This window comes from Scylla paramamosain, chromosome 14 (assembly GCF_035594125.1).
Source record: "Scylla paramamosain isolate STU-SP2022 chromosome 14, ASM3559412v1, whole genome shotgun sequence".
NCBI classification, from domain to species: Eukaryota; Metazoa; Arthropoda; class Malacostraca; order Decapoda; family Portunidae; genus Scylla; species Scylla paramamosain.
The window spans coordinates 7,206,791-7,220,286 of record NC_087164.1 but is presented as its reverse complement, the minus strand read 5'-3'; the positions used below and the strand labels follow the sequence as shown (position 1 = coordinate 7,220,286).

Sequence of the window (13,496 nt, the reverse complement as noted above, 5' to 3'; positions counted from 1 at the left end):
GAAAGTTGACAAAGAATATTATTTAAATTATAACAACATGACACCTATTAAGTTTCATTAAAATTGGTTGAGTATTTTTTGAGAAATCCCATTTTCAACACTCATACTTTCTGCAAATTACCCATGCAATAGAAGAGATGAAAGCTATATCATATAAAACTGATAGAGATGTGCTATCAAACAGTGCTAATTTTGTTACGAATGGCCACGTAATTTCAGAGATATTAGTGTTTGAACAGCATTACGGTCGAGTCAGGATGGGCTAGGCCGCTCAAAATTAAAAAAATGAAACGTGAATCTCCATAGCAAAACTTCACTTCGCTAATAATAACTTGCATTTAGTTGTATTCTGATATACAGCATTCTACTGACGCAATACTTTTGAATTTACACTCTTTCCAGACTTACGAAGGGGTTTTGACTGGGGATACAAGAAATGTATGTTAGCATCAATCAAATGACATGCTGTTACCCACAATGCTATTATTTACACACAGATCATCTGCTTTTGATATCTAATGCATTTTGACTATGTATGTGTGACTGTTTTGCAGTGGTGTGGTTAATGAAAAAAAAAATATATACGTATATAAGTGAGTTGTTTTCCAACTACAGTCTACTCTTTAGTCTACCTACACAGTGGTGTCATTTTACTAATTTTGAATAGCACAAGGACTATTTAGATGACTATATGGCATCTAAATAGGCATTGAAGGCCTATATGGGTATGTAATGGTTAGTGATGGTTATAAATAGTTTATTTGTGCATTTTTATGGTGTTGGAAAACTTAGTAATGGCCCCAGAAAAGTTAGGGGATTCTAGTTTTTATGCAAGGTCACTGGCCATGGGCAAAAAAAAATGTATATAAAAAGCCCCACTTAATGCCAGATCCCATACAGAATTCCAAATAGAAAAATCAAATAACAGAGGATAAGTGTCTTAAACCTCCCTCTTGAAAGACTTCAAGTTATAGGAAGGAAGAAACACAAAAGCAAGCAGGAAGTTTCAGAGTTTACCAGAGAAAGGGATGAATGATTGAGAGTACTGGTTAACTCATGCATCAGAAAAGGTGGACAAAATAGGAATGAGAGAGAAAAAAGTCTTCTGCAGTGAGGCCACTGGAGGAGGGGAAGCATGCAGTCACCAAGATCAGAAGAGCAGTTAGCATGAAAATAGTGGTAGAAGATAGCAAGAGATGCAACACTGCAGCAATGAGAAAGAGGATGAAGACAGTCAAAGGAGAGGAGTTGATAACCCCCCATACATGTGAAGCATACTCCATACATGGACGGATAAGGCCCTTGTACTGAGTTAGCACCTGGGAGTTGAGAAAAACTGGTGGAGACGACTCAGAATGCCTAACTTCATAGAAACTGTTTTAGCTAGAGATGAGATGTGAAGTTCCAATCTAGGTTATAAGTTAAGGACAGACCAAGGATGTTCAGTATAGAAGGGGACAGTTGAGTGTCAATGAAGAACAGGGGATAGTTATCTGGAAGGTTGTATCAAGTAAATAGATGGAAGAATTGAGTTTTTAAGGCATTAAACATTACTAAGTTTTCTCTGCCCCCAATAAAAATTTTTAGAGGTGATCAGAAGGCAGGCATTCTGTGACTTCCCTGCATGAGCTATTTACTTCCTGAAGGGTTGGGCATCTATAAAAAGACATGGAAAAGTGCAGGGTGGTATCATCAGCATTGGAGTGGATAGGACATGAAGTTTGGTTTAGACGATCAATGATGAATAATAGGAAGAGTGGGTGACAGGACAGAACCCTGAAGAACACCACTGTTAATAGTTGTGACTCACTCAAGTGCATAAACACAGCTGCCCACTAATCTCTTTTCTGATATCTTTGCCTTCCCTTCCCTCCCTATTTATTCCTCCTTTGCCCATCACCACCTCTTCTTTAATTTACTACCCTCCAACCACCTCAAATTGTAAATGTGTGTGTGTGTGTGTGTGTGTGTGTGTGTGTGTGTGTGTGTGTGTGTGTGTGTGTGTGTGTGTGTGTGTGTGTGTGTGTGTGTGTGTGTGTGTGTGTGTGTCATACTTACACCCAGAAAAACAACAACTGTCTCATATTTCTATGACAGCTGAAGGGTTGACTCAGAGAGAGAGAGAGAGAGAGAGAGAGAGAGAGAGAGAGAGAGAGAGAGAGAGAGAGAGAGAGAGAGAGAGAGAGAGAGAGAGAGAGAGAGAGAGAGAGAGAGAGAGAGAGAGAGAGAGAGAGAGAGAAAAATTATAGTATTAGAAATTAGTTAAGTTACTGCTTGCGAGAGAGAGAGAGAGAGAGAGAGAGAGAGAGAGAGAGAGAGAGAGAGAGAGAGAGAGAGAGAGAGAGAGAAATTATAGTATTAGAAATTAGGTAAGTTACTGCTTGCAAGCCTATGCTATATATGAGCAACGCGCATTTTTTAAGCATTAGGAGTGTAGTGGTTAAGAATCCTCCTGTTAAAGAGAGATTAAGAAATTTTAGAGAGGCAGGAAATTAAAGCAACAGGGTGATAGTTAAAGGGATTAGAGTGGTCATCCTTTTTTTTTTAGGAACGGGCTGAATGGAGGCAAACTTCCAGCAAGAAGGAAAAGTAGATGTTGATAAGACAGAGTAGGAAGAGTTTGACTAAGCAAGGTGCAAGCACAGAGCCTTCCAAGGGTTAAAGCTAGCAGGGGTATGGAAAACATCCCTGTGAAGAATCTTAATGGATAGCATGAAGTAGTTAGAGAGTGGAGGAGAGGGAGGAACAAGACCTAAAATCATCCAAGGTGGAGTTTTTAGCAAAAGTTTGGGCGAAGAGTTCAGTTTCAGAGATAGATGAGATGGCAATGGTGCCATCAGGTTGAAATAAAGGAAGGAAAGATGAAGAAGTAAGGTTATTGGTGATGTTTTTGACTAGGTGCCAGATATCATGAGGGGTTAGATTTTGAAAGATTTTGACACTTTCTATTAATGAAGGAGTTTTCAGCTAGGTGGAGAACAGAAATACAAAAAGGATGAGATTCAGGTGATGGAAGGCTCAAGTAACTTTTGTCGGCCATCTCTCTATCAAGTATAGCACAAGAACAGGCTATGTTAACCTAAGGTTTAGAAGGTTTAGGGCAAGGGAGAGTGAGGAATGTACTTCTACAGGGCCATGCCAGACACCATCACCTCTGTTACACACTCAGAGATGGGTCTCTGACACGGAGGCAGTAGTCATTCCATGGAAAATCAGCATAATACCTCTTAAGGTACCCCTAATTAGAAGAGACAAAATGGCCAAGTCTCCTCCACTTTGGAGGATCCAGAGGAGGAATTGGAACAATGGGACAAGATACAGATATGAGGTTATGATTGGAGGAAAGATACAGATATGAGGTTGTGATTGGAGGAGCCCAGTTAAGAAAAGAGGGTGACAGCATAAGTAGAACATTAGAGGTGAAGAAAAGGTCAAGAATGTTGGGCGTATCTTTAGGAGTGCAACCCCATTCTTGCATCTTAAAAGAAGCTAAATGCAAATTAGCTGAATCCCTGACTTTATTGTTCAATAAATTCCTGTAGTCCAGTACAATGCTTGATGAGTGGAAGCTTGCTAATGTAACTCTGATTTTTCAAAAGACAGTAAATCTTTACTATGCAATTACCAACCAATTAACTTAACATCAGCCATATGCAAAACGCTAGAAATACTTACAAGAGATAAACGTGTTAATAACTTAAGAGGAAAACAACTTAAAAAGACTCAAAATGGCTTCTGTAACAAATCCTCATTTGATGAACCTCTTAAACTTCCATGATATTCTTTTTTTTTTTTTATGTAGGAGGAACACTGGCAAAAAAAAAAAGCCCACTGAGATGCCGGTCCCTGAATAGGGTCTGATGTGGTAGTAAAAAATTGAAAGATAAAGTGTCTTTAAACCTCCCTCTTGAAAAAATTCAAGGAGGAAATACAGAAGGAGGCAGGGACTTCCGGAGCTTACCAGAGAAAGGGATGAATGATTGAAAACTGGATTAGAGAGGTGGTCAGAAGAGGGGTGAGAGAAAAGAAGGTCTTGTGCAGGGAGGCCACGGGAGGAGGGAAGGCATGCAGTTAGCAAGATCAAAAGAGCAGTTTGCATGAAAATAGTGGCAGAAGATAGCTAGAGATGCAATATTGCAGCAATGATAAAGGGGCTCAAAACAGTCAGTTAGAGGAGAAAAGTTGATGAGACAAAAAGCTTTTCATTCCACCCTGTCTAAAAGAGCAGTATGAGTGGAACCCCCCATACATGGACGGATAAGGCCCTTGTACAGAGTTAGCAGCTAGGGAGGGTGAGAAAACTGAGAGAGACGTCTCAGAAAGCCTAACTTCATAGAAACTGTTTTAACTAGAGATGAGATGTGAAGTTTCCAGTTTAGATTATAAGAAAAGGGCAGACTGAGGATGTTCAGTGTAGAAGAGGAGGACAGTTGAATGTGACTGAAGAAGAGGGTATAGTTGTCTTGTTGGTTGTGTCCAGTTGATAGATAGAGGAATTGAGTTTTTGAGGTATTGAACAATACCAAGTTTGCTCTGCTCCAATCAGAAATTTTAGAGGGATCAGACGTCAGTTGTTCTGTGGCTTCCCTGTGTGAACTGTTTACTTCCTGAAGGGTTGGGCATCTATGAAAAGATGTGGAAAAGTGCAAGGTGGTATCATCAGCATAGGAGTGGACAGGACAAGAAGTTTGGTTTAGATCATTGATGAATAATAGGAAAAGAGTGGGTGACAGGACAGAACCCTAAGAAATACCACTGTTAATAAATTTAGAAGAACAGTGACCATCTACCACAGCAGCAACAGAATGTTCAGAGAGGAAACCTAAGATGAAGTTCAAGAGAGAAGGATAGAAGCTGTAGGAGGGTAGTTTGGAAATCAAAGCTTTGTGCCAGACTCTATCAAAATGAAGTGATAGATGTTTAAGAATCTTCCTGTTGAGAATAGATAAACATTTTTAAATAGGCAGAAAATTAAAGCAATAGGACAGTAGTTTGAGGGATTAGAATAGTCACCCTTTTTAGGAACATGATGAATGTAGGCAAATTTCCAGCAAGAAGGAAAGGTAAATGTTGACAGACAGAGTTGAAAGAGTTTGACAAGGCAAGGTGCAAGCACAGAGGCATAGTTTCCTAGAACAATAGGTGGGACCTTATCAGGTCCATAAGCCTTCTGAGGGTTTGGGCCAGTGAGGGCATGGAAAACATCATTGCATAGAATTTTAATAAGTACTATGAAGTAGTCAGAGGGTGGAGGAGAGGGAGGAACAAGCCTTGAATCGTCTAAGGTAGAGTTTTTAGCAAAGGTCTGAGCAAAGACTTCAGCTTTAGAGATAAATGTGATAGCAGTGGTGCCATCTGGTTGAAATAATGAAGGGAAAGAAGAAGAAGCAAAGTTATTGGAGAAGTTCTTGGCTAGATGGCAGAAGTCATGAGGGGAGTTAGATCTTGAAAGATTTTGACACTTTCTATTAATGAAGGAGTTTTGGAGAACAGAATTGGCATGGTTCAAGGCAGAAATATAAAGTGCATGAGATTTAGGTGATGAAACCCCAAGTACCTTTTGTGGGCCACCTCTCTTATCATGTATAGCACAAGAACAGGTTGTGTTAAACAAAGGTTTGGAAAGTTTAGGTTAAGAAAAAGGGTGAGGAATGTACGCCTCCATGCCAGACACTATCACCACTGTTATGCATTCAGCAAACAGAGATGGGTCTCTGACATGGAAGCAGTAGTCATTCCAAGGAAAATCAGCAAAATACCTCCTCAGATCCCCCAACTAGCAGAAGCAAAACACCAGAGGCACCTCCACTTGGGGAAATCTTGTGGAGGGATTGGAGCAATAGTACAAGATACAGATGTGAAATTGTAATCAAAGGAGACCAACGGAGAAGAGAGGGTAACAGCATAAACAGAAGGCTTAAAGGTTAAGAAAAGATCAAGAATGTTGGGCATATCTCCAAGTATGACGGAAGTAAAGTAGTAGATATAACGTATCTTAATTTTCAATAGGCCTTCAACAAAGTCCCTCACAAATGTTTACTGATTAAACTAAAATTGCATGGTATACAAGGCAACACAATGAGATGGGTAGACAATTGGTTAAACAACTGTAAACAAAGAGTAGTTATAAATGGAACAGCATCCAAGTGGACTAATGTAACCAGCTGGGTACCACAGGGGTCAGTTTTAGGACCTGTTCTCTCCCTTGTTTATATAAACAACATAGATGAAGGTGTTACTGGTATGATATTAAAGTTTGCTGATGACACCAAAACAGAGTACAAATAAAAGAAATACAGACCAATCTAGACAAGTTCTCAGAGGGAGGACAAACCTGGAAAATGAGTTTTTATGCAGATGTGTAAAAAGCTTCATATAGGGTATTGAAACAAGAAAGCAAAGTATAATATGGTACCCAACTTAAGTATAGATTGCAAAATTGATTTAGGAGTAACAGTACTGAGCAGCTTAAAACCTAGCCAAATATGTTCAGAACTCATAAAGAAAGCAAATAAACTATTAGTCTTTATCAGCAGATCATATGAATGTAAATCTAAAGACATGATCCTCACTCTGTACAACTCCTTAATCCATCCCCTTTTGGAATATTGCATTTAAGCATGATGCCTCTATTACCAGAAAGATATGGATCAATCAGAACGAGTTGAGCACAGAGTATCGTATATCTCAGTGGATAAGATGACCCAAAAATTTTGCTCTGAATTTAATTGTTTTAGCTGATATCAGTTGTATAAGATGACACCCAAACTAGCAAACCATCTTTGAGCACCAGACAAATAAGACAGCGATATACCATTACAACGAATAATATACCTTGAATGTATTACCAGTAATAAGGTACCATCATCTTAAAGAGCAAAACTAAGCCTGGAATAAAATCCTCACCAGGAGTTTTTGTACATTTTCATGAAAAAGGATGGGTGGACAATGATGGTGTAAACTTATGGATAGACAAGGTCTGTCAGTATGCAATGAAAGCATGTTGTAGTTGTGCTACATTAAATTACGTTTACACACTTTTCAATGGGAATATGTTTCAGCACATTTTCTCAAAATAGATTTACAAAATGAGTTTACTATGTCTAACTTCCCCGAATGTCATAATATAAAAAAATGAGTAAGAATGGGTGATTATCATGGGAGTTATGAATGGCCATATAGGGATCCTAGGTGAGCAGGTAAATAAAAATAGTACCATACTGTTAGACTTTGCTTTAGATAATGAACTAGAAATACTGAATGTAGCAGTAATTGATGGAAGGATAACCTGGACAGAGAGAGGAAGGGAGTCAGCTATACATTATATATATATATATATATATATATATATATATATATATATATATATATATATATATATATATATATATATATATATATATATATATATATATATATATATATATATATATATATATATATATATATATATATATATATATATATATATATATATATATATATATATATATATATATATTTGTAAATGAGAGGGCTAGTAGAATGGTTAGAGATATGTGGATAGATGAGGAAGATGTCACAGATATTGTTAGTGACCATACTATGTTAATACTAAACTATATCTGCCCAAACCAGGAAGAGGAAGGAAGAAGCAGAAACAATGATTTCTATTGGAACATAAGAGGAGGAGACTTGGAGAACTTTAGAAGATATTTAGACTGTAGAATGGGATGGGATGGACAAGTGAGTGGATGAACTTAATGACTGGATATGGTTTGTAATAGATAAGGTGGCCAGAAGAATCAGGAAACAAAAGAGGAGAACGGGTAAGAAACGTAGTAAGAGGTGGTGGAATGAAAAACTGAAAGGGTTAGGAAAAAGAGAAATTAACTAAATAAGAGATGTAGAAGCTTAAGGAAGGAAATGGACAGGGAAGTAGGAAGACTAGAATATAAAAGAATATGGGATCAATACAAGAGTAAGCAGAGGGAAGTTAAGTGCCTCATTAGGAAAGTGAGGGCAGAAACACCCAAGGGGGCAGTTGAGGAACTCAGGGAGGGGGAATGGGGAAGGGAGTGGTATGCCTTTCTGAGAGGTGAAGAAAGTAAGGATGAACTTAGGGTAGAAAAATATTGGTGGGGAACAAAGTTGTGAAGGGAGCAGAAGAAATTAAAGTAGAAATCAAGAAATTCTAGGAGATTAGTGATATGACAGACCCAGTGGAGTTAGAAAAATATTGGTGGGGAACAAAGTTGTGAAGGGAGCAGAAGAAATTAAAGTAGAAATCAAGAAATTCTAGGAGATTAGTGATATGACAGACCCAGTGGAGTTAGGGGGATAGAATGCTGCAGGGGAGCACAAAAAGTATTATTCATTTTCTTATTAAAGTACACAATGTTAAGTGTAATGTACTTAATTTTGCTTACAGAAAACATAAATAAATTTATTTTGTTACAATATAAATTGATTGATCTTGAATGTTTGTAGTAAAATATGTACAACAAAAGTGCATCTTATTTATTATCCATCATTACTAATAATTAGCCAAATTACTATTCCTGCCTTCATACATATATGTACCCTCCATATTTACCTGTGTTTTCCCCAAGTGCCCTTCCATTTTTGCATCCCTTGTTCCGTCACTGATGCAGTGAACTGTAATTTTTATTTTCAGAGAGAGAGAGAGAGAGAGAGAGAGAGAGAGAGAGAGAGAGAGAGAGAGAGAGAGAGAGAGAGAGAGAGAGAGAGAGAGAGAGAGAGAGAGAGAGAGAGAGAGAGAGAGAGAGAGAGAGAGAGAGAGAGTTCCACATAGCTCACTTACCCAGTTGATATGGTGGGCAAACATTCCTGTTCCTGACTCTCAGCACCAGTGTCTGCAAGCATCCTCCTTCATGGTTGTTTCTCCACATGTTCCAAACAGCTTAGCATTTTCTTAGGGGCAACAGCAACATCCATCAACTATGCTACTGAAAACATCAATAACAATGCGAAAAGAGCAAGGAGCTGACAAGTGGACAGACTAATGGAAAAACAATGAGAGAGAGAGAGAGAGAGAGAGAGAGAGAGAGAGAGAGAGAGAGAGAGAGAGAGAGAGAGAGAGAGAGAGAGAGAGAGAGAGAGAGAGAGAGAGAGAGAGAGAGAGAGAGAGAGAGAGAGAACCATAAATGGCTATTATATACTATATGCACATTATGCAAATGAGGCGTGGGCAAGAAATGTAAGTTACAGATATATAATGTGATATATGAAGACAATCTTAAAAGAACTTCTAGTAAAGGCTGTATACCATTATATTTGTTGAGAGAAAACCAGTTACAGAAGTCATAACATCCTGTGATGACTTGATCATCAGGACAAGACAGTGAGTGGGAAAGGAGGATATTCATGAACCGGTTTTGTACTGTGGATGCAAAAGAATGATCTTATATAAAATTGGAGAAATGTACTGTGAGCATTTGTAGGGGAGGAAAGAAGTTAAGTGTAGACTTTGGCTACTGAAAGAGGTGTCAGAAATATTGCATACATAAGTTGAGGATTCCTCCTGTTACTTAATGGCCATAATAACACAACTTAAACTAAGCATTGTTATGTAAGTAAAATCTATGAATACAGTAAAGCCAGTATGAGTAATCAAAGACCATTAATAGCCAACCACAACAGCCCAGAAGCAGATAACTGACTGTCAGTCTTGGAAGGAAAAGATCTGGCTTCTCTGTAGTCCTGTCTCACCAATAACCATAAAACCAGGCAATGTCATCTTCAAGTCACTTTCCTGCAAAAAGTTTATACAATACATAATGAAGCATTCTTATTTAAGGAAGAGTTTATGCTTAAAGGCTTAATTTACACCTTCATTAGCCCCATCTAATGATGCTAGTACAAGCATCCCGTGTTCCGTCACTGATGCAGTTACCTTTTTCCACTCAGTAGAAATTGTATGACAAAGAGAATGTGAAAATATAAATATAACCAACAAAGCAGAAAAGAAACTGATGACAGAAAGCACCAAAGGGATAAGCACTGCCCTGGTCTAATTAAAATAGTGAGTACATCTTTGAGGGTACTATTTTTGGTGGTCACCTCTATGTGAAGATCTGGAATATTACCAGGACTGTCCAATAAACTATGTAGCTTAAAATTAGATACATATTGCATGTGAAGTTCTTTGGTTACCTTTTCATTACATGTCCCATATAACTGTAAAATTCTATCGCAGAGCACCATCAAATCCTTTGCGGGACTGCATCTTTCATTTACTGAGTCATCCTCCTGTGGCGTTGGGCTCATCATGCTCAACTCCCACTGGAATCCTGGGCTGAGCAGAGGCAAATTTGGGTTTCTTGCCTTTCACACTGGCAGCCCGTGTTATAGGTAAAGAATACAAGCCATGGAGTTGTGATTTTGGTTTCCTGTTAGGAAAAAGCTAATAATCTTGTCTGTGTGTGTGTGTGTGTGTGTGTTCTTACTTCATGAGACCAAAAATGGCATATGCCATACCCTGAATGGTAAACAAACTGATGCATGGATCAGCACTGAAGTAGTTATCCTCACCTTCCTGGTGCCATTGACAAGATCATGCAGGTCAGCATTCCCACCACCATAAGTTTGTGGAACTTATTCGTACTTGCATTGAAATAATCAGATACGAAAAAGTCAAAGGAAAATTTAAGATTATTCTGGAATAAATGTAAAGAAAATTGTTACAAAAAAAAAAGAATGCATAAATTATAAACAATAACTAATTTAAAAATAGTACAACAAATAGAAGTTCTAAATTATTTATTTATTTTTTTTTCATTTGATGAACATTGGTATTTGCCTATCGGGAATAATCCCCGTCACTGGTGAACAAACCTTTTTTTTTGGGGGGATTGGTTTTGGTGTATGATGTCATGGTTGATAAATAACTACTGAAAATAACCTGTTTTTTTTTTACACTGTTTTCTGAAGCCGCACCGTGAGCTGAGCCCAACAGGGAAGACACGTCTTTTTATCAGAGGGGCCATGGAGTCGCACGACCAACAGGCCTTGTTACCCAGCATGGTTACTAGTTGAGCATGGAGTAGATGTGGATTTTTTTTCGCTTGTCAGAATTCACTAGTATTGGCCTGGAAAGATTTAAAACGTTTGTGATTTCTGGGATAAACATATTGACTCAACCCAGAGACATCTACCAAACATCCACCACCATGAGGCGGGCAAGACTCAATCTTTACCATGCCTGCGTGAGTGTGTACAGCTTTACAATATTATTCCACGTTTAAAAATGTATTGGTTTTGTATAAACATCTGACTTTCCTTGCTACGAAGCCATCAGATGTGTCATGGCAGGAAATGTTCACACTTGACAAGGGTGTTGTTGCTGCCGCCAGGGAACAGGTATCTTGTCCTGCCTCACGCTGCATCTCGACTCATTTGTGGAGCTCTGGACAAAATTGAACGGCAAGGCTCTCCCTAGAAAGTAACCATTAATGATGGTGATACGCTCATACAACCTTTAATAATATTGGAGTGACGTGTTTCTCCTGTATAAAATCTCACTCACAGCGAGCACACTTACCCAATAACAATGGCAGAAACGCCACTGCGACAACACGACTACGCCACTATGGCCTCGTGTCTGAACGGGGTTCCTAACGCGGGACGGTCACAGCGGGACTGTTTTCACACTTCATCTTTTACATTCGTTTGATGAACTATTAGAAATCTTGGGATTCTGAAAAAAATAAAAAATAAATAAATAAATTATATATATATATATATATATATATATATATATATATATATATATATATATATATATATATATATATATATATATATATATATATATATATATATATATATATATATATATATATATATATATATATATATATATAATTTTATTTTTTTTTTTAAGTTTTATACACAGGTAATGATATAATTATGTACTGATGTTTCGATACCACCGGGCAGTGTTTGATACCGACTTGTGGCCACAAAATGGCTGCGGGGAGAGGAGGCATGCAGTTAGCAAGATCTGAAGAGCAGTTAGCTTGAAATTAGCGGTAGAAGATAGCTCTCTCTCTCTCTCTCTCTCTCTCTTTCTCTCTCTCTCTCTCTCTCTCTCTCTCTCTCTCTCTCTCTCTCTCTCTCTCTCTCTCTCTCTCTCTGTGTGTGTGTGTGTGTGTGTGTGCATTTATAGGTCGTGTATAGCTGATAAATAAAAAAAAAAAAAGAGATTGCACTAATATCGCCTCTCAAACTGCTCAAATGCAATTAGGGGCAATGTGTTCACAGTCAATAAATCATTAACGTTATAACATATAAACATCCATCCATCACCAGCCGGCGAGGCAGAGTCGATTCATAATACTATTCTACTGTAATTAATAATGATAGACATCGGAAAGCATTCACTCACTGATTTCAACGACGCTAGAGAGAGAGAGAGAGAGAGAGAGAGAGAGAGAGAGAATTTTCATATCCATAGTGAAAGAAAGACTCCATTTCCATCTCTAACTTGTGAGAATAATTTCCCCCACAGCTTCTGGAAGAACCTTTTCTCTGCGTGAGCGGATTTTTTTTCTCTTCTTTGGTTCAGGTGGAAGGGAGGTATTTTACTCTTTTTGGTAGCGAAGGACCTCCCTTTCGAGTGATGAAGGAGAGGACTTTTCCACTCTGTGTTAGAAAGGAACACTTCTACATTATTTATTTATTTATTTGTTTATCTATCTATTTTTCACCCGTGTGGTAGGGAGATATTTTTCCTCTGCAGCAAGAGGACGCGTCTCCCTTCTGTGTGGTTGGAGGTTGGGGAGATTTATTTATTTATTTATCTTTTTCTTATTGTTAGAACGGAACACAATTTTTCTATAACTATGTGATAGCAACATTTCTCGTTGTTGTAGGAGGGATGAACTTCATTCTATGAGATGGGAAATAATTTCCCCATGTGTCAGAAAGAAAGATGATCTTATCTATACTGAGAAGACAAGTCTCTTTTTGTCTCACAGAAAGAGAGAACTCTCTCGTTTTACTTGCAGTAGGAGGATAAACTTCTTTACTTGTGCTGCGAGGAACATTTTTCTATGGTGTAAGGAATATTTTCCCCCTCGCTGCAGGAAGAGATACTTTTCCCTGGTAGTGCGATGAAGACTCTTCTCCCTGCAGTGGGAAGATTTTTCTTCTGTTGGGAAAGAAAGAATTTTTCCCCATAGTTGTGAGAAGGAGGCTTTTTTTTTTTTTTGTAGTATAAGGAAAAAAGTGTTTTCTATTTGTAGTTCTTTTTTTTCCCAGCAGGAAAAGATTTTTTTTATACATTCACCGTTTTACCTTCAGTAAGAACCAACCATCATCCCCGGAGAGAAGTGAAAACCCTGAACGGACACACACGCGTTCAACACCCAGTCCTTCCTGCACTGTGCGGGAAGGACTCCTACTCCACCACCACCGCAATAGTACTTCCTCTACCACTGTAATAGTACCTCCTCCATCACCACAACTGTAATAGTACCTCCTCCACCACCACC

General features: G+C 38.2%; 1 long non-coding RNA gene across 2 annotated transcripts in view; it reads right to left on the bottom strand.

Annotated features, from left to right (window-relative positions):
- LOC135106804 (uncharacterized) overlaps positions 1–13,496 on the bottom strand; it is a 77,811-nt gene that overhangs the window by 14,380 nt on the left and 49,935 nt on the right. The window contains exons 2-4 of one of the 2 annotated variants that reach the window (XR_010271469.1): positions 11,543–11,698; positions 10,156–11,436; positions 8,804–9,754 (exon numbers count right to left, since the gene is read on the bottom strand). This is a non-coding gene — a long non-coding RNA (uncharacterized LOC135106804). The remainder of the gene's footprint in view (positions 1–8,803; positions 9,755–10,155; positions 11,437–11,542; positions 11,699–13,496) is intronic. The other variant, XR_010271470.1, reaches the window with a different exon arrangement.